The sequence below is a fragment of the Giraffa tippelskirchi genome, chromosome 8, assembly GCF_054371585.1.
Source record: "Giraffa tippelskirchi isolate mGirTip1 chromosome 8, T2T-mGirTip1v1.2.pri, whole genome shotgun sequence".
NCBI lineage: Eukaryota > Metazoa > Chordata > Mammalia > Artiodactyla > Giraffidae > Giraffa > Giraffa tippelskirchi.
Genome location: NC_137282.1, coordinates 153,306,134 through 153,333,373, shown reverse-complemented (window position 1 = coordinate 153,333,373; position 27,240 = coordinate 153,306,134). Strand labels below are relative to the sequence as shown.

At 39.6% G+C, this 27,240-nt stretch overlaps 1 protein-coding gene across 2 annotated transcripts in view; it reads right to left on the bottom strand.

The window, feature by feature from the left end:
* ATXN1 (ataxin 1) overlaps positions 1 to 27,240 on the bottom strand; it is a 451,903-nt gene that overhangs the window by 328,743 nt on the left and 95,920 nt on the right. For both annotated transcript variants that reach the window (XM_081518164.1, XM_081518155.1), the window contains exon 3: positions 2,370 to 2,512. The gene's annotated coding sequence lies outside the window, so the exon portion shown is untranslated. The remainder of the gene's footprint in view (positions 1 to 2,369; positions 2,513 to 27,240) is intronic.

Sequence of the window (27,240 nt, the reverse complement as noted above, 5' to 3'; positions counted from 1 at the left end):
CACACACACACACACGATAATAAGCACCACGTGGAATGAAGGCAAACATGCATATAAATTCAATCTATGTATCTGTATTTAGGACACATATGGCTTCCTTTATCATATCTAACTTTACTTGGTACTTGTAGAGGTCACCAAACCTCTGTAAAATTCAGTATTGCCACAGCAACTAAGAGGCTAAAAAAAAAAAAACCTCTGTCAGAAGTCCTCATCAAATCCAATATAAGGCATACAGAAACTGTCCTTTCTGTAGACACCTTTAACACCATCATGCTTCTAATAGCAAAGGTATGTGACATTCCCATGAAAACTCAGTTCCTCCAGGGACCACTTGTGGATTATGCTCACTGGGTTCCTACAGCACCAGGAGTTGAGAACTTAACTAATAGCACTAGCTCTTCCGCTTACTTTTTCAAACTCCAGGCAGTTGTATCACAGCAGTTACCTAAAGTGAAAAGCAGTCAGGTAGGAGACAGTAGGCCAAAACAACTTTGATGAATTTCCATGAATATGAAACATATCATTTAGTGGCTTTTCTTAAAAAACCTTCTTGTTTAAAAAAAAAAAGACTGATGAAAGGATTTTCTTGGGAGTCCATCCCTCTCCTATAACCTGAGAAAACACACATGGTACAAGTGAATGATTTTTCTTAGAAGAAATAATTCTTCTTCTTCTTCTTCTTTTTTTTTTTTTCGGCTGTGCTGGTCTTAGCTGGGCATGTGGGATCTAGTTCTCTGACCAGGGATCAAACCCAGGCTCAAGTGGTAGAGTCTTAGCCACTGCACCAACAGGGAAGCCCCAAGAAATAATTCTTGAAATAGCTCTGAAGTCACAGAAAGAATAAGAAGAAAGAGGGCTCTAAGCTTAACTCCAGAGGTAAGGTGGTACTAGTCTACCAACTCAGTTAAGAGTTCAAGGCTTTCCTGGTTGAGGCTTCTATCCCAGTGACAGGCAAAACTCCTGGCTCTGGTCTTTGCCCACGGTTCTCCAAGGAAACTCAGAAATGGTTAACTAAGTACCTGTTCAACACTGAAGCACGTTAACATTAAAGGCTGAGTAATTTTCGACAAGTTGTAACATGCTGTTGATGGAATATAGCCATCCTCACTCAACATAATACAGCAAACCAAAAAATAAAATAAGGGGAATGGGGAAAAGAAGGAATTCCTTATACGCCCACTTTCTACAGAATATTCCTGGTGACCCTTCATGTCCTGCTCAATAACAAATGAAAATGAAAATGTTAGCCGTTCAGTTACATCCAACTCTTTGCGACCCCATGAACGGTAGCCTGCCAGGCTCCTCTGTCCATGGAATTCTCCAGGCAACAATACTGGAGTGGGTTGCCATTCCCTCCTTTAGGGGATCTTCTTGACCCAGGGATTGAACCCAAGTCTCCTGCATTACAGGAAGATTCTTTACCATCTGAGCTACCAGGGAAGTAATGGGGCTACCTAAAAAGCACTGCCATTCTAGAACTACCAATAAACTACTTCAAAAATTAAACTTAACATCTTGAGATTCCCACTAACGACATCCCTGACAACTACCGAAAGCTGGTTAGATAGCTCTTCTTCCTTCCTCTCAATGCTTTCCTGAAAGAAAGCATGAAAATAGATATGCTTGGTGGTGGGGTGTGTGTGTGTGTGTTAACAAATACCTTTCCTATACGCAGCAGGAATTTCCTGGCTGGTATATTTTAAAGCAAATCAAGACAATACTCTTCAGGACAGAGCCTGTGAGTCAGGCAGTATTATGGGGCTAAAATGCTTGGAACTGCTTAAGTCATAGGAAAGCAAGTTTAAAGGCCTGGGGCTATTCCACTCCAGACAGAAAAGAATGGGAAGGAAGATGAACTGTGTTGGCAATTAGAATGTTTTTTGACAAATGTTCTCATTTGTTTCCTCATTTGGAGTTTTTAGCAACTATAGGAGAACAAGATGAAACAATCAAAAATGGTACTATTTAAGACCTACTGTATAGCACAAGAAACTATAGTCAACATCTTGTAATAATTTATAATGGAAAAGAATCCAAAAATGAATATATATACATAGCTAAATATTTATATATAACTGAATCATTTTGCTGTATACCTGAAATACTACAAATTAACTATATTTCAATTTTAAAAATTAAATAAAGGTTTAAACGGTAAACCATGGAGGAATAAGTTGTTTTTTAAAAAGTATTATTTGTTCTCTGGTTGGAGAAGCTCTCAGAGAATATGGACAGTCCTGATGGATCATGATATTCAGTACTCAATGCCATCGGCAACTTGACTTTCTCCAGGCTACACAGCCCAGTACTGTCATGCCTCCACTTGGAAACTAGATACATGGAGGACATCTGTTTATTAACATTACCGAAGAGGTAAACTCCAAAGCTCTCCTGGACGTGTGACAGGTCTCCAGCAGCTCCTTATTCTTTACAAGTAATTAACCTCTTGATGGGCTTAGAGCAGTCACAGCGTTAGAAGCCACAACACACAGCTGATAAGTTGTAAACCCTGGGGAGAGAATAATTGCAAAATAGATTTCCAGGCTCATTGGAAAATAGATTTCCACTTACTGAAAAAAAAAAAGCACACTCAACTTTTCAGGAGTATCTGAATCACAGAATTGCAGCATTAGCAGGGAATTTAGAAAATGATGCTATTGCAACTTCTGACACTAACAGGAAAATGGAGGTACAAACAGTGACTTGCCCAGATACAGTCTACTGGACACAAATTGGGTTAGCACTGCCTCAAGTCAGACCTGACTACCCAGCATGGCAAACTTTCACATCCAAGCCCCTTCATAAATCATGCTGGTGCCACTCAGACAACCTTCCTGCCCTTAGGTCACCCGATTACATTTTAGGAAAGGACTAGGAGATAATGACTAAGCTATGAAAACTGAGAATGCGACAAAGGAAAGGCGGGAGATAAGAGAGACAATAAGAAAAGAGCCGAAAGACAACTTATGCTTTCAGTGCTTGCAAACACCACTTGTGCTTTTCCCTGCATTTAAGTGCATGATGAAATTTGTGATACAAGCTTCATGTACTCTGCAGTGATGAGGACGAATTCTGGCCAGAATCTCGTGGAACATGTCACAGAAACATTCCTTTGGAAGCAGGTCCCAAATCATGACATGCTCCTTTCACCACGGTCATCACTAAGTTTCATGGCAAAGCTCCTGAGGGTAGGGACCTGGTCGGTCTAGTTCACTATGATACTCCCTGGACCTGGGGAATATGCAGCCCAAAGCACATACTCTGTAAAATTTACTGAAAGAATGAATAAAAACTCCTAAGAGGAAAGAAGAAGAAATATGCATAGTTTGGAAATGCATATGCAGTATTACCATTTCCTCTAAGGAAAAATGAAAAAGATACCTATTTGAAATGTAAACAAATGTGAAAAGATAGGTTTTTAAAAAATATATTTGTAAAAAGTTAAAAATGTAAAGCACCTATTAAACAGTTATCATCACTTCCATTTATTAAGTAGGTACCATTAGTTAAGCCAACACAGTTCCCATGTTATAAAGAGGTTACATCCCCAAGCGCAACATCAAGAAAACACGTTAATTAAAGGGTGGTAAATAAATAGTTACTGGGAAGATACCCTGAACAAATAATAAAAGAAAAAGCAAATGTAGTTGGAATAGAGTAGAAATGGAAGCTCTAGGCACTGGGTGTTCAGACAGAATAAAGGTGATCATTGTGTATTTTCTAATGACCACTGTACAGTTCATTGACCTGTCTGCAACCACTGAAATCAACATTTCTCTCTGTGCTTTTAAATCCAAACCTATACTTTAGCAGCTCTATCTCAGCCCCAAATAAACCATCTGACAAATAATTTGGACAATTACTTTGGGTCCTCATATAACTTGCTGGTTCTCTAATGAAATACACTTATAAATTAAGTATAGGTAGGTATAATATAAACAAATGTAATTATAAGGTTTGCCAATTTTAACGACTCAGGAAAGACAATTAGATCCAATTAATATACTCACATTCACATAATGGGAAGTAAATACAAACAACTTTTTCTTTTAAAAAATTAATATGACTTTAGCCATTATAAATGCATAATAATAAGGGTAACAAAATCAGCAACCACTTTGAAAAATAAAGGCTATGGAATCAGCATCACCAATTCAATAGACATGAATCTGAGCAAACTCCGGGAGACGGTGAAGGACAGGGAAGCCTGGTGTGCTGCAGTCCATGGGGTCGACTGAGCAACTGAACAACAACATGGAATGAGCACCATAGTAGGTGCTTTACACGTATGTCAAGTGGCTATTCTACCTTTTTGCTTTACAGATGAAGAAACAGGCTCACAAGCTAAATAAGGTGGCAGATCTGGGTTCAAAACCTCAGTCAGAATGACCTCAGACCTAGGATAGGTCTTTAAAGATAGGAAGATACTTTTAGACGCATAGCTCTTATCTATTCAATGGTGGTGTATCTGAACACTAAGCAGTTGGGCAGCATAATGATGAGACCTAGGCTTTGGAGCCCAAGCTCCTGGGTTTACATTTCAGCTCTACCATGTGCTAGCTATATACCCTGACCCCTCTGTGCCTCTGTGTCCTCATCTCTTAACATGGAATCACAACACCAAAAGACCTGCTACCTACCAGCTCATCAGGTAGTTGTGAGGACTAAGTGAGGTAATACACATACAGCCCAGAGAACACAGTCAGGACTCAAGACTGTCACCTTGTGCCAAGGTTTAGTATCCTTGGGGATGCTAAAAAGAACACTGAATTTGGAGTCAGTTGGCTTCAGACACACACACACACACACACACACACACACACACACACACATTATCTAAATACTGTGTGACCTTTCCCAAGTCACTTAAACTTGCTGAGCTTCATCTGTAAAAATGAGATGCCAGCTGCCTTGTATTTCTCCCCAGGATTGTTATAAGTAACAATTAATAGACAATGTATGTGACAGTACATTAAAGGCTTCAAAAAAGTGCTCTGAACTACCACGGCCATGTGAATTATTAGCAACTTTCAGTCTCTCAAAACCAAAGAGCTCATCTTTATTACATTCTCTCCAGCCTGAGAATTTAACATTAAGCATTGGTTCCAGAGTCTTCACACTAGACTACTTATAATAATAGAACAAATGTCTGGTCATTCAGGACTCGATCAAACGGAACTCTATTAACTATCTCCTTCTGCACACCCACCGTGAGAAGGTAATTGATGTTCACCATGACCCCAGAGCACTCCAAGACTCTGAAGTACCTTCGGGGAAAGATTAAATTATGTTCAGCCTAGTTTATTAAGAAATGTATTTAATTATATTCAAGATCTTTGAAAATCCATGACCTAGAGAGTAATCACAGATTCTCTGGTCACTGGAAGCTTCTGCTCACCATCCCACCCCCAAATGTACTTTATCAGAGTTTACTCTAAGATACAGCCCACCCTGGGGTAAGAAATACTGGGAATCCAGTGTGGTAATTATACAAGTCAAAAGAACTTTGTCCTGAGCAATCCTCAAGGACCACAGAAATAGTAAAGTCAAAATCTTGAAACAACGAAAAATTTAAACTATGTAAGATTCCAACATGTTTCGAATATATTATAATTTTGGCTTTGCTAATAAGGAATTTAAACATTTGAACAAGGAATAACATAAAAATACACCATTAAATATCTTATTATTCTCAGTACTTAGAAGTGTAAAAACAGATGAGTCATACTGAATATAACACTCCTCAAGAGTAGGAAAATAACATTTTGTTCATTTTTGTCCACTGTTTCACAGAAATTATGTGTATGCTAATGAGGAACATAATACACAAAGCAAAAAGTCAGACCACATTAGGGGTACAGCTATTTGCCTTTGTCAAAATTACTACAATGCTGTTACATTATTTTTCCAATTAAAAACTGGGACACAAATATGCCTTAAGTCCTGTATCTCAGTGCTGGGAGAAAAAGGAATAGTCATCCATTATAACCCTCTGTTCAACAGACGGCTTACCTCTGGAGAATTCTGGAGAATTAAGGAGGTCCTCCCACCTCTGCTTGAACATCTCCAGTGACAGAGGTCTCATTACCTCTTCAATCAGCTTGTTCTATTTTTAGGCAGTCCTGATGTTAGAACATTCTTCCCTAAGTGGAGTCCAACTCTCCTTACCTTTAACGTCCTTCCTGCTCTTAGTTCTTAGTTCTTAGTTGGGCCCTCTGGACCCACTTCGGTAAGTGAGTTCACTTCCCATCAGGCTCTCTGTCAGTTTCACTCATTTTATCAGTTAAATAATGACCTGCTTCTACTCATATTTTTCACTGTTCTCCTACAAACCATGAGGACCATTCTTCAGAGTTATATACCACCAGCTAATGGGCTTCCCTGGTGGCTCAGTGGTAAAGAATCCACCTGCCAATGCATAAGACGTGGGTTTGATCCCTGGGTCAGGAAGATTCCCCTGGAGAAGGAAACGGCAACTCACTCCAGTATTCTTGCCTGGAGAATCCCATGGACAGAGGAGCCTGGTGGGCTACAGTTCATAGGGTTTCAAAGAGTCGGACACAACTTAGCAACTAAACAACAAGGGGCTCCTGGGCTCCAATTTCCATGAAGACTCTGATGGCCATGGTCCTATGGTCATCAGGGTACTCTGTGGACTTTCCTGGGTCCCTGCTATCACATACACTGTTTCTGTGAGAAATGTATTCTGAGTTCCCAAGGCATGACTTATCATCTTTCTGAAAAGGATCCATTTATAAACTACTATTTCTACTTACGGGGAAAATACACTTTAGAAAAACTCCATGAGGTATAAATTATCACTCTGTCTTCTTACCTGTCTTATGAGCCAAGTTAGTATTTTGGTGTGTGCATAAAAATCCTCAGCTACTCCTCCCTCAGCTGAAAGGAGCTGGCTAGAAGTAGCGTTAGCAAACCCATACTATTCAGATCCCCACCTCTCCTCTGCTTCCTGGGATCACAGACGCTGAAGACAAATGCCCTGAGTTTCTCTAAGTTACCAGTCTCCCAGGTGTTTACCTACGTACCCCATGCCCAGCCAGGCATGTGGGACAAATCCAGCACTCTGGGACCTGCTGGCATTGACATCCCTTCTGAAGCTCCTGGTCTATACCTTAACAGGCCTTTATGTATACCTTGCAGTAAAAGCAATGAAGTCCTATAAGATGTCTTACTAGTAGCTTTGTCTTGAACCGTAAATGGCTTAAGTAGAGAAGTGATCGTATTTATTTTTATTATTTTATCCAATGCCCGTTTCGGGTTGTTACTAAAATTTTCAAATGTCATGCACACAGACAGCCCTTACTTTATATATGAATGGCCCAATTTAGCTGGGAACCGTCCTTCCTGAATCTCTCAGCCTCCACCACCGAGAACGTGGCCAGCACTGCCTTGGGCCAAATTGAATAGCTGGAGAGAGTCAGGGGTTAGACTCAGGGTATACAATCCAGCCCAGTAATTTTATAAGCTTGCTTATCTGGTTTCCCTTAAGTTTACAACAGATCAGATACAAGCAAATGAAAGGAGCTTTAAGACATGACAACCAAGAAAAGTGGATAAGGCAGAGGCCATGGCATCAAAAAGAATTATGAGCTTCTGGGGCCTCATGCATGACTCTACTATATCAGTGTAATCACTTCAGAGAAATGACAATAAATCTCCAAGAAGAAAGTTAAATTATGTTCACTCTACTGTACTCTATTTAGGAAACCTTATACCGCATTTTGCATTGATTTCTGCCTGAAAACGTTAAGGTTTGTTTTTTTTTCTTCCTTCTAACAAAGCACTTAATGTATTTAAATATTCTGAGTCAATATACTATATCTGAAAGCAGTTAATTCCAGGAGTACACAAAATTAAATATTTAAATCTTTACTAGGGAAATCTGAAGTAAGAACAAAAGTGAATAATCATTAAGAAACTCCAAAGAAGTAATGGGTTGGCCTTTTCTTATGGAGAGGAACATTTGAAGGAAAGAAATTTACTTGCAAATCTATACTGCTCAGAAGTCCAGCTGTCATAAAAGCCCTTAGATTTAGGTGAACCCAGAGAATTCTGACGTCTCTCACAAGAATAATGTGAAAAGAGTTCTCTCCCCTTCTCATTTTCAAGAAAAAGATGGTTTTGATTCTAAAAGCTAAGAGAGGAAAAAAAAACTAGGGACACTTTTAGTATAATACTTTGCCAGCTCATCTCTTAAACATCCTTGCTATGTGGATATGATACTTCCATCAATAAGAGTTTTAGGGAAATTTTGGCATGGCTTATTTACTCTTGGAGGACACTGCCCTGGGCTTATATAGTGCCAACATCACCATTTTAAAGTGGAAATGCCTCAGTGAGGTGAGGAATGGGGGTTCGTGAAACTAGCATACCTATTGATGCATTTTAAGTGGATTTCAACTGCAGCATATACATCAGATAATTTTGTTTCAGATTACAAATCAGGAAAATTCCTTAACATATTATTAGCGACCGTATAGTCAGGCCTCCCTACCCATGGGTTCTGCATCCTTGAGTTCAACCAACAGCAGGTTGATAGGACTTGAGCATCCTCAGATTTTGGTACCTTTGAGGGACCCTGGAACCAATCCCCCATGGATACCAAAGGAAGATTGTATTGTTAAATATTAAGGACAAAATAATTCTAAGAAGAAGTAAATCCATCATTACCGAATTGTTACAAATGCCACTTCTTTAAATATCTATTAACTTGTTCACCCTTGGACTCCTTGAAGACCCTTCTCAAGCCTTCAATTCCCTTCAAATCCATCTCAAAACAAGTTTGTGAGATGCTATTTAGAATACAGCTGTTTATTCATCTCTCTAACAACACTTTTTCCATTCTTTTTCTGTACTAAAAGTATTTTAGAGCTTTTATTAGCTGCTTCTTTGCACTTAAATTTTTTGGGAGGGGAGATGGTGGTGGTAATATGTGGAAAGCTATCCTAATTTATTTTCCTTTTTTAAAATTATTTTTTTTAATTTTTATTGGGGTATAGTTGATTACATGTCATGTTAGTTTCAGGTGTACAGCAAAGTGAATCTGTTCTACACATACATATCCCCACTCTTTTTTAGATTCTTTTCCCATATAGGCCATTACAGAGCATTGCATAGAGTTTCCTGTGCTATACAGTAGGTCCTTATTAGCTTAAAATTCTTATTCTTTTTTTCTATAATTATTTTTCCCTACAGTTTTCCCTCACTCCCCAGATCTCTCATAAAAGAGACAAAACTCCCACTGGGCTTAATCTTCAATATATTTTTTTTTTTTGGTTGTTATCAAGAGGATAATTTATTGGTTTTTTTTAAAAAAGCCAAAATAGTGCTTAATGATCATCTAGCGAAGCATATTCTTTTCACAGTGGATGAACCAAGGCACCGAGCTATAAAGAGTGGGGAAAAAACCCTGTATTTACAGAGGTCCACCACTGAGAGTACAGGTACTGTGCAGGGGTTCATAGATGTCAGCAGATTTCATCCTCAGGAGGCACCAGCGAGGCAGGAATTATTATCCCCATTTTATAGGTGAAGAAATCTGAGGCTCCAAAATATTCCATAATTTGCTCAAGGTTTTTCAGTTAGGAAAGGAATGAGCACAGGACTGATTTGTTTTCATCTGCACCTCACTTTCTGCTAGGACCTTGGCCTCATGGCCTAGGCTAGTGTTCCTCTGACTGCATCAGCGTGTTTGCGTGCCCAGTCGTTCAGTCATGTCCAATTCTCCTGTGACCCCATGGACTGTAGCCCACCAGGTTCCTCTGTCCATGGGATTCTTCAGGCAATAATACTGGAGTGGGTTGCCATGTCCTTCTCCAGGGGATTTTCCCAAGCCAGAGATCAAACTCGTATCTCTTGCATCTCCTGCAATGGCCAGCGGATTCTTCACCACTGAGCCACAGTGGAAGCCCATCAGAGTTTCATTAGCTTCAGATGTTTTTAATTTACTCACCGGGTGCTGCTCTCTGTAGAGAAATGACCAACCTATGCCTTCCCAACAGAGAAGGCAATGGCAACCCACTCCAGTACTCTTGCCTGGAAAATCCCATGGACGGAGGAGCCTGGTAGGCTGCAGTCCATGGGGTCGCAAAGAGTCGGACACAACTGATGCGACTTAGCAGAAGCAGCAGCAGCATGCCTTCCCAAAGGGACTGAAGACTTTTTCCTTCCAAATTTTTAACCCACTTCTAACAAAGCCACACATGGAGTAAACAGCATGTCTCTTCACAACACCCAAGTACAAATAATACAAATAAATAATCAAGTCCTGAGAGTCAGTGTGTACTGTTCTCATCAATAAATAGCTTCACCCACTAGGAAGAGACTCCCCCAGACCCTAGGAAGCCTTGCCCAAGGTACAGAACGAGGTCCCTTCCTAAGTCTGTAGGGCCGTGCTGCACACACATCTCAAGTGATGCTTCCTGACTGCTCCGAGCACCAGGAGTGTGTACTGGCCCACCCCACCCATCTGTCCCAACGTCACAGCAGAGATAATGCCACAGAGGTAACAAGCGGGGGGAGAAAACTACAACCTCTTGTAGTATAACTTTTAAAATGTGTGAATCACTGTGTTGTACATCTGAAAATTATATAATATTGTATATCAACTATTCCCCAATTAAAAAAAGAATTTAAACAATGATGAAAGAGAAAAAACCCAACCAACCAACAAACAAAAGTGGCAACCAGTTCCACTTCTCAGCGATTAACTTTTCACTTGCGCTGCAGATTGACTGTGTTCATTATTTCTTTGAGCAGTGCCTAGAACCTTCAAGTCTCAACACATCACTCTATCATTAGTGAGTCCCGCTGAAGAAGGACTTCTCTGATAAATTATTGTGTTAACATGTGAGAGGCTAGAACAAAAATGTGTTTGAGCTGCCCACAGGACCGGCCACTCCCTACCCCTCCCACTCTCATTCCCAGTACCTAGGAGCTAATGTTTTATTGTTCCAAGTCTATCCTTAACACAACACTGGGCTTTTCTTAAACAAATCAACTTTTTTCCAGAGAGGATTAAAACACCTAATGGCTATGGCACCGTTAAAATCTGTGCAGCATTTGTGTATACATTTTCCATGTTCTATGATAACTTAGATATATTTCAAGTAAGCGAAAATAATAAATTTTCAAGGCCAATCTATTTTAAAAAATAATCTCAATAACGAAAAAAAAAATCCTAACTGAGGCTAAAAAGCTACACCCAGTGAAGAAAAAAACACTCATCCAGGTGTCTCTGGAGAGACGGTTTTTTTTTCAGTCCCTGTCTGAATACACACAAGCTGTGTGTTGTAGGGTTGGTCATTTAACTTCTCTATGCCTCAGATTTCTCATCTGTGAAATTAGAACATGAAGTTAGATTAAAGCTCTTTCAGCTCTAAAATTCTGATTCTATGACTGTCCTTCCAATTCAGTAAAGTACAATATAGTGTTTTAACATGGCCTGCCTTTTCAATGAAGCTAAATTTTTTAAAAGGCAACAAAGCTCAAATAGGTCAAGAAAACACATCCAGAAAAGAACTTTTCAAAATGTAACCGAAGCAACACCACGTCTGTCCAGAAATTATTAATATCTGATCTTCCAGAAAAAGTCCCATTTTTGTTTTAAGTGATGTTCGGTTCACCATTGGACAAGAAATGACGAGCCTGTTGAAGTTCTCCTGTGTTTGCTGATCTGCTGTGTACAGCACCTCCCCAACAGAAAGGAACACCTCTATTACTCACTATTAAACTGCATCGAAAAGACTGTGGAAAACAGCTCAGAAATAAGCAAGCAAAATCTTGCTGTCAACCGTCTGAAACTGTTACAAATTACAGGCTAATCTCAGAATCTGTGACCTCACCACCCAGCCTTTGACAAATTGAGTAACTATTTCCCTGTCAGTGACTATGAAAAGAATAAAAATAAAAGGGGAGCGGAACACAGTAGGTGAGGCTAGGAAAGCAGAAGGAAACACGAACACATCTCTCTGAATTCAGAGGCAGATTCCAGGTGGCTTTCAAGGAGGGCTGAAGTCAGAAGAGCAGAGATGTCGCTGCCCTGTTTATTCGTGGTTTTTACCTTTGGCTCCTTAGAGTGAAGTCTGAAAACCGTTTGTGGGTCATAGTAAAAGAGAGCTCTAAGAGCACAATGTGACTCCCAGGGAGAACTAAAGCCAGACCACACTGCGTGAGCCAGCCAAGCAGATACTGAGAGGTGATAAGCAGAAAAAGAGGCACTTGTTTTTATTAACAGAAGCCCTCACCAACTTCCTTAGACTTCCCCAAATGAAATGTCAGACTTGCCCAATTTTGAATAAGAATCCAGTGCCCCTTGGCAGAAACAACAGTCAAACTTCAGGACTTGACCGCCTAGGTTTTGCTCATCGGCAATAAAAAGACATGTATACGTAACATTTCCCAGGAGGAAGCAACACGGTACAGGGTTGAAAAAAATTAAATAAAAATTCTTCATCTGGTTTGGATGAAACACACGCTTAAAATACCCTGAATGACACCAAAAATGATCTGCTGAATGAAAAGAAAAGCCATTCTGACTCAAGGAAAAACAAGCTATTATTCAGCGAGGGGGGCTTACTCTGGAGTCCCCGACTCCTTTTCAATCACATTTTCGGGAACTGCAGGTGGCAGGCAGCTCCTGTGTCCCTGACTGTACACAGGCTGGGGTCTTCCCTCACGTCCCTCCTGGCTGCACCCTCCCTGCCGGTCTAGCTGGTACCTGTACATACGCTCTTTGCAGGCGCTCAACCAAGGGTCTGGGGAGGGACTTCTCTCTGTATCTGGGGTACAGACGAGAAAACACTCCCCGTTCTGCCCCTGTGGTCACTACGTTTCTGCTGGGTACACATCTCACTGTGTTCTGGACGCCCTCCCCACGTCCACTCCTGCCTGAGGATGTGATCAAAGAAGGGCAGGAGAAGAGAGAGCCAAGTCTGAGCTTACCAGGAGATCAGGTTGTCTGGTGCCGAGCAGAAAGTCCAGAGATAAGTGCTCAATCCTGGCCATGTATAGAGCAGCACAAAACTAGTCCTGTTCCTTTTTACTGCTGCGGTTGCCATGGCCGACCCAAACAATATACCCCGGCTTCTCTCTCTCTCTCCTCCGGCTTCCTAACCACCTCCCACAGACCTCCAGCGTGGGCAGGACCAGGCCCTAACTCCTTGCTAATAGGAATTTAGAAGCTGGAAAGGATTTTGAAAGGGATCATATAGGCAGGTCGGCCCTGAGGGGGTAAAGTGGTCAGCAGATGGTCGGTTTTTAGCTGCAGGACTCCACTTCCCTGAGTTTTCACCTAATTCAAAGTGGAAAATAGATCTTAAGAAGGAAAAGAAACTGGCTTAAAAAAGAAAAAAAGCTCATCTTGGGAAAATGACAATCACCTTTAAACTGTGATTTCACTACACTCAGCAAAACAAATGGGGGTTAAAAAATAAAAGAAGGTAACATCCTGGATTTAGAATATCTGGACAGAGACAAGAAGGGAGAGAATTCACAGTCTCAGTCATGGGTGATAAGCCCTGGGAATGGCATGAATGTTGTGATTTTCTTGTTTAAAACAAATTCCTGCTTGAAGACACCACTTAAAAAAAAAAAAAAAAAAAAATCCAGACATAGAAACCACAGAGAGAGAGAGAGAGAGAGAGAGAGAAGGAAGATGACCCTAAAAATAAACCACACATGAATTTTTTATAATAATTTTGAAACTAAAGACAGAGCAGCCCAGGACAGAGGGAGACCCAGCTCGGCCACTGTCCAGCTATGCAAGCAATTGTCACTTTTGGTCACTCATTTCTTAATCTAAACAATGGGGGAAATGGAATAAAGCATCTTTAAATTCCTTAACAATTCTAAAATTCTCTTTATGAAGAGTATGAACAATATTGCAACTGGGCTTGAACAAAACCGTATGAACAAGGAAAAAAGGGGTTAAGAGACTGACTCTTAACAGTGGTTACGCTGCGCCCTGGGGTTAAGGGTGACACCACCCTAACTCCCAATTTGCTTCATTTAGGAAACCTGGGCCTAAAATAATAATTACAACGACAGGAGGGGGGTGATGTACATCACTGCGATGCTCCTGATGTCACTGAATTGCACATGAAGAATGTGCAATTGCACATAGCAAGTTTTATGCTCTATACGTTTTACCACAATAAGAAAATAGAAATCTGCATGAAAGAGGGAGAAAAAACTGTGATGAAGCCCACACTGAGTGAATGTTTTGAAGGTGGGCACCGAGTTGAAAATAAAAAACATGGAGTCGAGTTTCCATTTCCTATCTCCTTTAATTTGGTCTCCAGGGCCTGCTAAGCCCAGTTTCCACTTCTACCCGCATCTGAGAGACATGGCTTATTTGCTGTTTCACCGAGTGGTTCCTTAGCCGTCTCTGCCTCTCTCTCCCCTTCCCCACAAAAACAGGCTGTCATTCTACAGAACTAGACAAATGATGCAAATCACTACTAAAAGCTCCTGCGAGGCACTCCGTCGAAGAATCTGTACAGATCAAAATCTCAAGTGCTTACTTGCCTAGGGACTGCCATAATTTGAGGTGTTGCTTCTTTTTGAAGAATAAAAAACAGATGCTCTGAGCTGATGAAAGTAACTGTCCTTTCAACACATCCCTTCTCTAGCACTTGAAACTCTTACAACAAGAAGGGCTTCCCACACTCAGTTCGGTAGTTTCTGCACTCTTTTTTTCTTTGAAGTGGCAGTGCAACGTGATTGTCTACCTGGGGTCAAACGACACCTTCCAGGGAGCCTTTGGAGGGCACCCTGAAGCAGGGGCGCACTCAGGGAGCTGCCTGCATCTAACTGTGACATCCAAGGACACGTCTCTCTGCATCAGAGCTAGAATAATCCAACGCTTCTTGACAGGCTTTACACAGAGTCTCAAAGTTACATACACAGGCTTAGTCATTTCCAAACTTCTGCACATATACCTAAGAACATTTCTGCCTGGATCTGTAAGCACTCCAGTGTGAACTAAATAAGTGGGAGGGAGGGTGGTGAAGGCAGTGGCAAAGAGACCAGTGAACTGGGAGATCTAACCTCAGCCCTGCTCATGCTTTGAAAGCCCCCAAACCTCCCCAGGCCTCCTCTCTTATCTATAAAATACAGAAATAGGGCCAGATCATCCTAAAACCCCTACAAGCTGGAGCACTTATGAATATAACCACTGCCCACAGCAACCTACATAACAAGCCAAAATCAAGGTGAGCTCACTCCTGGGCTGGAAAGGTGAAGGGACGAAGGGTGAGTAATGAAATTAATGGTACTGGACCCCAGCTGTACCTAAAACAACTAAACTTCCTGCTTTGCCCAGCTGCATACTAAGTTATGGGAGAAGTCTGCCTCTCAGGGAAGCAACTGTAATAGAGACTGAAACTGAATTATGGAACTGAACAAACTGAAGTATGTTAAACACCTAGTTCACTTCTTTCATTTAGTAAGCTTCCCAGGTGGTAAATAATCCACCTGCCAATGCAAGAGACACAAGAGACACAGGTTTGATCCCTGGTGGGGGGAAGATGCCCTGGAGAAGGAAATGGCAACCCACTCCAGTATTTTTGCCTAGAGAATCCTACAGACAGAGGAGTCTGGTGAGCTACGGTCAATGGGGTTGCAAAAGAGTCGGACCCAACTTTGCGACTGAGAATGCACACAAGTTGCAGAGGTCCCTCCAGAGGTGTGGACCTATTTATGTGCTGGAAATGTTTGCCTGGAGGCCCTGCTGGGCTCTGCTGGGTCCCCCACCATAGTGAATGGGATCATCGTCCACCGAGTAATCCAAACCACAAACTCCTCCCTCTCACTCACCTCCAACATCTCATGAGTCACCAAGTCCTCTGGGTGCTGTCTCATCTCCACCTCTCCAATCTACCCACTCCTTCCACCATCACTCCAAGCTCTCTGAGAACAAGGGACCTGTCTGCCTGGGGCCAGGTGGGATCCCCAGCACACAGGCTGGCGATGAGCATGGAGCAGGTGCTTCACTGCTGTTGAGTAAGCATTCCTCTGTCACCTGAATTTCTAGAACTGTTTCTCCTCTGGGCTCCCAGCTCACCACCTGGTCCCTTATCACAGCAAATGCCCAGTACAAGAATAATGGGATTTCTAAAACATGCACCTGATTTTTCACATCCCTGTTTCACGTTTTTCGGTGGGTCTGCATTCCACCCTAGATAAAACCCAAACTTCTGGGTTTGGCCTACGAGGCCCCTCCTGCCCTAGACTTCGAACCTTTCCAAGGTGGTCAGGCCAGGCTGACTTCAACTGCTTCTTCAGCCCAACTGTATACCATTCTGCACTGTTTTGCTCCTTTTTGCACATGCTGCCTACATTACTTTGCATATGCTTGTCTAAACTACCTCTCATTCTGAGAAGCTTAGTTTGAAGGACATGTGTCCTGAAAGCCTTCTCACACTTCTCTTTTCTCTCCTTCAATCCGATTTATTTTTCTTAATAAACTTACAGAGAACTATTGTGTTTACTTATTTACTTTTAAATATTTATTTTTATTATTTATTTGGCTACACCAGGTCTTAATTTGTGGCATGCAGCATGTGGGATCTAGTTCCCTTATCATGTATCAAACCCAGGCCCCCTGCATTGGGAGTCTTAGCCAGTGGACCACCAAGGAAGTCCCTTCAATTTGATTTAGATGCCCCTTCACTGTGGTTTTGTAACACAGAGGTACCACAATGCTTAACAGAATGACGGTTGAATCTGTTGCCTGCTCTCAGCACAGGGGTCAAAGCCCACATCTTATCTGATACTTTAAGGTCAGGACCTAGAGCAAAATTTGACATATAATGAGGATTCAAGAAAAATATTTAAATTAATGAAGAATGGAGGGGAGGGAAGGGGAAGGAAGGGAAAAAAAAAAAAAAAACGGGGCTCAAAAGAAAGAGAAGCCCCTGAAGGGATTCAGTGCTTTTCAAAAGGTTAAGTCAACAAGTCAGTGTCAGAACCGGGTTAAGAATCCAGTCCTCTATTTTCTCTGATGCATCTTCCATCCTCCAAATCCATCCTATCCATGTTTTTTTTCAATAGTCTCTACTCTTGAATTTCCCTGGTGGTCCAGTGGTTAATATTCTGTGCTTCTATGCAGGGGGCATGGGTTCAATCCCTGATCTGGGAACTAAGATCCCACATGCCACATGGCATGGCCAAAAAAATTATAATAGAAAAAAATAAAAAATTTTAAAGTAATACAATTTTTTTTTAAATTATTTTTATTTATTTATTTGGCTGCGCCGAGTCACAGCACGTGGGATCTTCAGCTGCAACATGTGAACGCTTCGTTGCAGCACGTGGGATCTAGTTCCCCAACCAGGGACCGAACCAGAGCCCCCTGCGTTGGGAGCACGGAGCCCTAGCCACTGGACCACCAGGGAAGTCCCAAAAAGTAACAATTTTAAAAACGGGATCTCTATTCTTTTGGATCCTATCACCTTCTCCTGGAAGACCCCTTATAGTTTTACATACTACTCTCAAATCCTTCTCTCCTATCAACTCTCTCTATATAGAATTATATATTCAATTATCTGCTATCCAGATGTCCTACTGATGACCCAAATTTAAAACAACAAGAAATAAATAAAATAAATACATTTCCCCCTGCCTTCTGAAAGAAAAAACAAAAAAACAACAACTCAAACTAAAAAGCAAAACACTTGTTCCTTCTAAGTCACCTGAGCTTCCCTATACCCATTCATACAGTCATCTGAGACAGAAATGTGGAAGTGAGCACTTTTTTAATACTTAATTTTTTTTTCTAAATTATTACTTCCATATCAGGATATATGCTGTGTCTTTTACATTTTGCCTCATTTAACCCTGATTAGAAACCATGTAACTGGAATTCAAGAAGGAGATAGGGCTTAAAAAATAAATAAATAAATTTAATATATTGGCCACTCATGCTTAGCATGATCACCTTTTCTTTCTCTCACCTACAAGAAGACCTACTGATTGTTACACAACACACCCACTCTGACAGCCACTGTCTTCACTAGAAACCCCTGAAACTCTCCATGACTATTACACTAGGACCCCTAGGTAGTATCTCTGTCTCCAGAATCACCCCCATCAATTCAGCAGTCCACTCCGCAGAAGAATAAACTTTCTTAAAGTACCAGTCACTTCTGGTTCCCAACAAGATGGGGAAGTTGCATGGACTAGAGGTTGAATCATCTTAGAGTTATGCCCGTTAACTAACGTTAAGTATTCCGGGAACTCTTGGAGGAAAGAAGGTAGTAAAGTCTCAGGAGAGGGAAAATCTCAGACTGAGGCAGGAAAGGTCTAATGATTATGAAGTGTGGAGTGATTTGGGGAAGAGAGAAGTTATTGATAAGCCTTAGAGAAAACTAAGTTTATAGAAACGTAAGGCTAAACATGATAAGAATAAAATAAAATAAATTCCTTCAAAACCAGCAAAAGAAAATTCAGTCTGTCCAAAGAAAGGAAGGAAAGCAGTTAAAAAAAAAAAAAAGAAGAAGAAGCAAAAGGAAATGGCAAGTAGAAAACACTAGTAGCAAGGCTAAAAAGTCTTAATAAAAATAATTTAAATAAGTGAAATTGAGTGTAAAGTTAGTAACTAACAGAGACAACATTTCATTTAAACTACATACAATAAGTAGTGGGAAAAAATGAACCACTTTAAAGTGAAAGTATAAACCAATGTTGAAAATAAGAAATTATAAAAAAGAAAATATGAACAAAAATAAAAACAAAATCTAGGATAGTACTTTTAATATCAGACAAATGCAATGTAAGTTATAAAGCATTAAAAATGACCATGAGGGATATTATATACCTGCAAAAGGAATGCTCAATAAGGAGGATTTTATGATCATGAACATACAGGCATCTAACAAAATGATCTCAAAATTTTAAGGCAAAATTATGGCAAAAATCCAGTAAATCAAAAATATATTTAGCAATCAAGAAAAAAAGGAAAAAATTCTGCAAAGCAATTATCCTTCAATTAAAAAATAAATAAATTTAAAAAGAAAAAGAAAAAAAGGAAAGCTTAAAAATATTTCTGGGAATTAAAATACTTAACTATTAACCTGGGGAGGAAATAAAATAGAAATAACCAAATACTGACTTAAGCAACAATTAAAGTATTATATATCAAAATCTGTGCAGTGCAGCTGAAACATGAGAATTCACCCTAAGTCCTTGGCTGAAGCCTGAATAGGCTACAGCTATTAATGCCATACCCATATTGCAGGCTTGTAGACAAGGAGAATTACCAGAGTTCAAGAACAATGTCATAAAAACTAAAGAGCATTCATTAGAAAGAAATAATTCTAGAAATGTATGTACCTGTGCACCTAGGAAAAAGAAAAGAATAAAAATTTCAAATCAAATGATCTACAAAAGGGAGAGAAAATCATACCAAAAATAAGGAGTAAGAAAGAAATAGTAAACCTAAAAGCAGAAATCAGTGAAACAGAAAATCGGCAACAGTTCATTCTTCAATTCTCAGCAAGACTAATTACAAAAATGAGAAAACAAAATAATAATATTAATAATGGAAAAGCAGATATTGCTACAAATCCTACAAACAATAAATATTACAAACAATTTTATGCCAATAATTTTGGCAACTTACAGGAAATGAACAATTTTTTGAAAAATGGATACAAAATTTACCTAAACATAACCAAAAATATACAAAAACTCTGCTAAAAAAAAGGCCACTATAAGTTAAGAAAAATTGAATTCCTTATCAAAATCCTCAGCACACAGTGATATAACTGCTCTGAAACCTGATTACAGTGACAGTTATGCAATGCTACACATGTGTTAAAACTCAGAACTGTAACCAAAAAAGGATATTTTGCTGTATAATATTTTTAATTAAATTAAATACTTTTCGAACCTTTGTACAAAGAAAACTCCAGGCCAAGTGTTTTCAACTATCGAATTTCACCAATTATTTTTAAAAGAAATAAAATCTTACAGAAGTGCTTTCAGAAAATAGTGAAAACAGGACTACTCTAGCACATGTTTTATAAGAGCAGCATAACGCCAATACTAAAAGCCAGCAAATACTACCCGGGGAAAAAAATTAAAGATAATTCTTAATGGGCATATTTGTAAAAACAATAAAATATCAGCAAAAAATTCAGTAGTAGGTAAAAAGAATTGTGCATAATGATAACTTGTTCTCATCCCAGGAACTCAAGGTTGATTCAAAGTCTAAGATCAATCAATGTAATTTACCAGATAGAGGAGAAAAACTGTATGATATCTTATTAGAGGCAGAAAGAGAACTGGACAAAACTCAAAATCCATTGCTGATAAAAACAAACATCCCTGATAAAGCTAGAAATAGAAGGTGCTTCCTCAATCTGATAAAGGACAATTATGAAAAAGTTATAGTTAACATCATACTTAATAGTAAAAGAGTAAATTCTTTCCCTGTAAGGTGAGAGACAAGGTGTGGTTATGTACCCTCACCCATAAATGAAGTTAGCAGTCCACAAACATAAGGTCAATAAAGTAAAAACCAACTGTATTTCCTTATATAACATCAAATAATTTGAAAATGAAATTCTAAAAAATTAAATGTATCACAGTATCAAAAAAAAGCAAAATGTAGTCACGTTTTACAAAAGACAGTATCAAAAAAAAAGCAAAATGTAGTCACGTTTTACAAAAGACAGTATCAAAAAAAAAGCAAAATGTAGTCACGTTTTACAAAAGACAGGCAATGCCTTTGCACCAAAAATAGGGAGCCATCGCTGAAACAAATTAATAAACAAAAAGACAGAGATATACTGTTTTTGAATTAGAAGTCTCAATATTATTAATATACTTATTTTCCTTAAATTGATCTCTTATAATTCAATGCAATCCAAACAAATTTCTCAAAGGCTTTTTAAAAAATTAAAGTCAATTATAAAATGTGTATGGAGCTCTAAGAGCTGGGCCACCAAAAATCGTCTTGAAAAAGAAGAATAAAATTAGAGAGTACACAACACCTGACTTCCCATGAAGCTGTTTTAGTCCAGTATTGACCTAAGTGTAGCATGCACGTCAATCTAATAAAACAGAGTCTTGAAACAACAAATATTCTCAACTGATATTTGACAAAGACACCAAGGTAATTTAATGAGGAAAGAAAATCTCCTCAATCATTTGATACATTTCAATAAATGTTTGAAAAAATGGAACCCTGACCCCTACCTCACACCATACATTAAAACTAATTCAAAATGGGTTAGAACTTTAAATATTAAGACTAACCCAAAAAGCTTCTGGGAGAAAATTTAGGAGAACATTTCAGTAACCAGAAGGTAAGCAACAGCTCCATGAAGACATAAGAAAAAACATTTATCTTAAAAAAATGGTAAGTTGAGACTTCATTAGAATTAAAAACTGCTTACCCAAAAACACAGTTTAAAAAAGAAAGATAAGCCAAAACACTGGGAGGAAAATGTTGTAATACATACACTTGACAAAAAAAAAAAACAAACAAACATATTCAGAATATACAAAGAACTCAATACATCAAAAAAAGGCAACCAACCCAATTTTAAAAACTGTCAAGGAACTTTAAACAGACACTACAAAAAAAGAAGATATACAAATGGTCAAAAAGCACATAAAAAGATGCTCAATATCATGAGTTAACAGGAAATGCAATTAAAACCATATGATACTACTTCATTTAACCGCTAGAATAGCTAAAATTTAAAAAAATGGCGGGGCGGGGGGAGGTGGACCAGATGATGGTGAGGATGTGGAATGACTGGAACTTTCATATACTTGGGGAGGGAATATAAAATATGCAATCACTTTAGAAAACAGTCAGGTTCTTATAAACTTACACACCTAACCTGTGTCCCAGTAATTCTACTCCAAAGAGAAATGAAAATATATGTCCACAAAAAGACTTGCAAAAGAGTATTTACAGCTGCTTTCTTCATAATAGTCAAAACACAGAAACGACCCAAAGGTCCATAAACAAGTGAATGAATAAACTGTAATATACACACACACAGTGGACTACCAGTCAAAAAAAAATTTTTTTTTTGAATAGTGAACTGATACATGCAACAGTGTGGGTGAATCTCTAAAATGATATGTTAAACAAAAGGAGGCAGATACCAAAAAAGTACCTACTGAATGATTTCGCTTATATGAAGTTCAGGAATAGACCAAACTCAACTATAGTGAAAGAAATCAGAGCAGTGGTTGATTATGGGCGGGGGCTGAGAGGGATTGACAGACAGGAGAAATAAAGACTCTTTGGGGTGATGGACATGCTCTGGATCTTGAGTAAGGTGCTAGCTACACAGACATATCTATCCAGTTATCAAAACTCACTGAACTATACATTTAAGCTGTGTGCATTTCACTGTATGTAAACTCTTCCTGAATACAAATGAATTTATTTAGTTAAGATAAAGATGTACTTTCCATCTGGAGCACCTGCCTGGGGATAACCCATGCTCTTCATAAGGAAAAAGTGAACAGAGACGCACTTCAGTGAAAAAAAAAATGCTGTGCAAGGGAGGCCAAGTAAGAAAAAGCCAAAGGCAGAGGAAGAACAGTGGTCTGGTCGAGTGAGAAGAGAAATCGAGAAGACTGAGTCAGAAGGGGAAGGTACAAGCCAAACAGGAAGACGCGAATGAGCTGAACGTAAGGAGCAGAAAATAACAGACATACAATTGTGTTTTAAAATAATACAGCTACTGCGTTACACTCCAAAAAGAACTGAAGGCAATTTTATTTGGAAACTATCCTCTTCTTCCCTCCACACCTCAGTTAATCAAGTGGCAAACAGAGGGGAATTCAGGGAAGGCATGAACCTAAATACATCCCTCTCTTTTCTTTTTTGAAAACCAACCACCTTTAATATAATCCAGGGTTAACACATTCCCGCCTATGGCATTTGATCATTGATAAACATCACAAGGTCACATGTTGCTGTTAATATATTTACGTATAGACATGCTATGATAATGAGATTCACAATCTATTCATTCCTTTAATAAGTGAATGAAACCATGACCACAAGTCCCTCTGAGGGAGTATCCTAGTTAACTGAAGCTGGCCTTGGAACCAGAGCTAACATTTCTCCTCCTTCCAGTTGAATTAGTAAGGCGAGCAGGAGATGACTAACGCGAGCAGTTGATGAAGCAATTAATGCCAACTCTCTCTCTTACTCATCCCCTCCAGCGAAAGAATTAACCCTGGCTGAAAAAGTAGACACCATGTGAGCAAAATGAACGTTACCATACCACGGAGCTATAAGCGATGAGTAGGAGGGTTCGGGTCCAAACTCTCTGAATCTAGGGCGACCTCTACGAGATCAAATTTCAATAAGACTGCGTTCATCAGCGCTGCTTCCTCTATTTCAATTTACCAATGCTGGCTTTACAGGAATAGCTTTGAGACATTCCTACAAAATTAGCTGACTCACTAAATTTTTAAAAAAGGAGAACAGAGCAAAAAAGACATCACTGGCCTCTGGTGCACATACATGTGTGAAAAAGCATCTCTGTGTTGGAGTGGATGCCGAAGAGTAACGATCTGTCAGTGTTATTTAGGCTACTTGTGGGAGAACTGCTTAATCCCAAAGTCCTTTCTTGTTTCTACTGGCTAACGTATCTAGAGAGAACCAAATATTCAGGAGAAGCCAAGAGTCTCAGAAAACATCTGGTTCAGGCGATGTTGGTGTGTGTGGATGGAGGAAGGAGGGGACATTGAATATTATTAAATAAATTATATATACATTATATGGGTGCTGAATATTATTTATCATATCATATACTAATATATCACATCAATATTAATAAATTCAATTGGACATGTTCGTATATATTAATAAACTTAATTTATTAATATATTATATATATTAATATTAATAAATTCAATTGGATGCTTTTTCATAATGTGTTCAGTTCTCCCACCACCTGAATATCCACCCTCACCCTTACAGTATGGTCCCTAGAACCCCAGCATCGATATCATGAGGGAATTTTGTTACAAATGCATATTCTCAGGTCCCAACAAAGGAAATCAGAAATCCCAGGGCCAAGGAATCTGCAGTTTTACAAGCCTTTCCAGTTAATTCTGATGCTGTCTCAGTTTGAGACCTACTGCCCCAGGCAATACCCCTCTGACCCACTGTTTCTGAACCTCCATGTCTCCACTGTCTCAAGACAAAAAGTGAAGACTCGGTAGCCTTCGTTTTGCAGTACCAGGTCCACAGAGCTTGAGTCACTTGCCCATGACCACAGTGTTGAAGAGGGGCCAAGCCAGCACTGAAAACAACTCTCATGTGTATGGGGTTTTATAATCTGTTCAAAATGGATTTCCAAAATAACCCTGTGAGGTAGTCAGAACTGTTATGGATATCCTTCATGCCCAGATGAAAAGGCTGGGATCAGGGAGGTTAATGACTTAAGTCTACTACAAAACTAAGTAACAGAGTTGAGAGCAGATCACTCCCCGTTTCCTGATTTCTGGATTGGGGTTGTCGCTGCTCCTGGCAACCACCCAGCACCCCTTCACTGTGTACCCACATATGTGTACCCACACCCAAGTGTGAGAATGTACACACTGAGAAGGGATGGTAAAGGAACAGGAATCATTTGTCTTAGCCTGGATTCTAACATTAAAAATAATTCAATAAAATGTAATAGTCAGATTCTGACTGGCCCATTAGCATGTACTACTGCTACTCTCATTTCTCACTTCCACCCACCTTTATGAGCTGGTCCCCATTTCCCCAGATTTAGAAGAACACCATCTGACTGAAACGAAACACTTGGGAGGGCACCCACTACCACTAGGATTTGTAAACAGCTTCTCAAAAAGATGGGGAAAGCGAATTCCCTTCAGCCTTTCCAATCCAGTCCTTTTTAAAGTTTCCCTTTTTAGCACTTTAAAAATACATGTTGACACGTACACACTGCTACACATAAACGAGAAACCAACAAGGACCTACTATATAGCACAGAGAAGTCTGTTTAATATTCTGCAATAACCTAAACAGGAAAAGAATTTTAAAAAGAATAGAAAAATGTATATGTATTAATATAACTGAATCACTTTGCTGTACACCTGAAGCTAATGCAACATTGTTAATCAACTATTCTCCAATATAAAATAGAAATATTTTTCCAAAATGCATATTTTCACTTTGGAAAATACAAAAATGACAAAAAAATACAAATCTCTCAGACAACACCTAACATTTATACTGTTTGATTTTTTTCTAAGTACACACATCAATAATTAATAATATGCAAATAGAACAATTTTTTAAAATTTGGACTATGCCACTTATTGTCCTATATACATTTCTTTGAAAGTTTTATGATGGGGATAGGCTGAACTGCAGCGTTATCCTACACCATCATGAAGCAAGATACTTATATTCTAATTCTAGTTTTAACATGTTCCAAAGAGGGCTTATTAATTCATTAAACTAATTTAAAAAAATTATTCTAGGTGAATTCTTACCTAGATCAATTCTAGGAACTAAGAGCTATGGAACCTGCCAGATAATTCACACTATATACTGCCAGGAAATCACAGGAACAAGGTTCACTCAAGTCTAATCTCTACCTCGTCCATTGCTCTGGGCATGAACGGAAGCTGGGTTCTGTCGTTTTCCACGTCATCACCTGAGGTGGACGTTCACTCTCCCATACTCTTCTTCCCGCTGCCCTCGGCCCATGCCAGCCCCATTGTTACTCACTTGAGTAACAAAAGGTCTTACAACTCTCTGCTTGGAATTCATCCTCCACACTGGGTCAGATCTAATACACATCTGCACAGACCACCAGAAATAATAAAAACAGCTGACATTACTGGGCTGCTACTGCTACTGCTAAGTCGCTTCAGTCGTGTCCGACTCTGTGCTACCCTATAGACGGCAGCCCACCAGGCTCTGCCGTCCCTAGGATTCTCCAGGCAAGAATACTGGAGTGGGTTGCCATTTCCTTCTCCAGTGCATGAAAGGGAAAAGTGAAAGTGAAGTCGCTCAGTCATGTCCTACCCTTAGCGAACCCATGGACTGCAGCCTACCAGGCTCCTCTGTCCATAGGATTTTCCAGGCAAGAGTACTGGAGTGGGTTGGGCACATCTCATGAAATTGGCACTACGCTAATGCTTTTCATACATCTTTATGACAAAGAGGCAAATGTTATCATGTTACTATTAGAGATAAGGACTTTAAGTTTTGGAGAGGTTAAATAACTTGGTCCAAGTCACACAGCTAATTAGATTTGGAGCAGCATGACTCCAGAACCAATCCCATTTGTTAACTCAAAAAACTGCATGCCTATCTGTCATCAACAGCAGTGGTTTCCAATATTATTTTTTAATCTAAAATTTTGCCCACTGTGAGCAATAGATATTTTGCTCTAAATATCTGTTAATCAAAAAAATACACAGTGACCAAAAAGATACTATTAATTTAGTAACACTTCAAATGAATTTGGGGTTGATGAACTATCGTATCAACCAGCTACATAATATGGGAGAAAGCACTGATTTCTGTTAGTGATATTAATTATTAAACCTACACACGAGGCTTACACTGCATATGGATTTGTGGGTGCATGCTAAGTCACTTCAGTCGTGTCCCACTCTGTGCGATGCTATGGACTGTAGCCCATCAGACTCCTCTGTTCATAGGATTCTCCAGGCAAGAATACTGGAGTGGATTGCCATGCCCTTCTCCAGGGGATCTTCCCGATTTAGGGATAGAACCCGCATCTCTTAGGTCTCCTGCACTGGCAGGCAGGTTCTTTACCGCTAGTGCCACTTGGGATGCCCATATGGATGGGTAGGTCCTCCTTCGTAAAAACTGTGGTCTCCCATGTCCTAAAATCTACAGGTTAGAGACCCCCAGAAAGTAAAGTCTTTATCATGAAATACCATGAACTCCACTATTTAGGCCCAAACTACATTTCCAACTGTGTTTCTTGTCCCCTCTTTGCCACATACCCTTCACCCTACCCCTGGATGTGGTAGACAAGTATTCCTACACTATTGGGCTTCGTGCCTAGAGGCCCCCAAGCCACATCCATCGCAAGCCTCTTTTGAGTGGGTTCTTCAGCTCAAACATCTTCAACTCTGTGGAGCCACCTTTGATAACACCTCTATCCCCCATGATGAAATGAACACAGTTTTCCTTTTCTTTGATCGTGGCCCTATGATGACATTTAAACACACTACAAA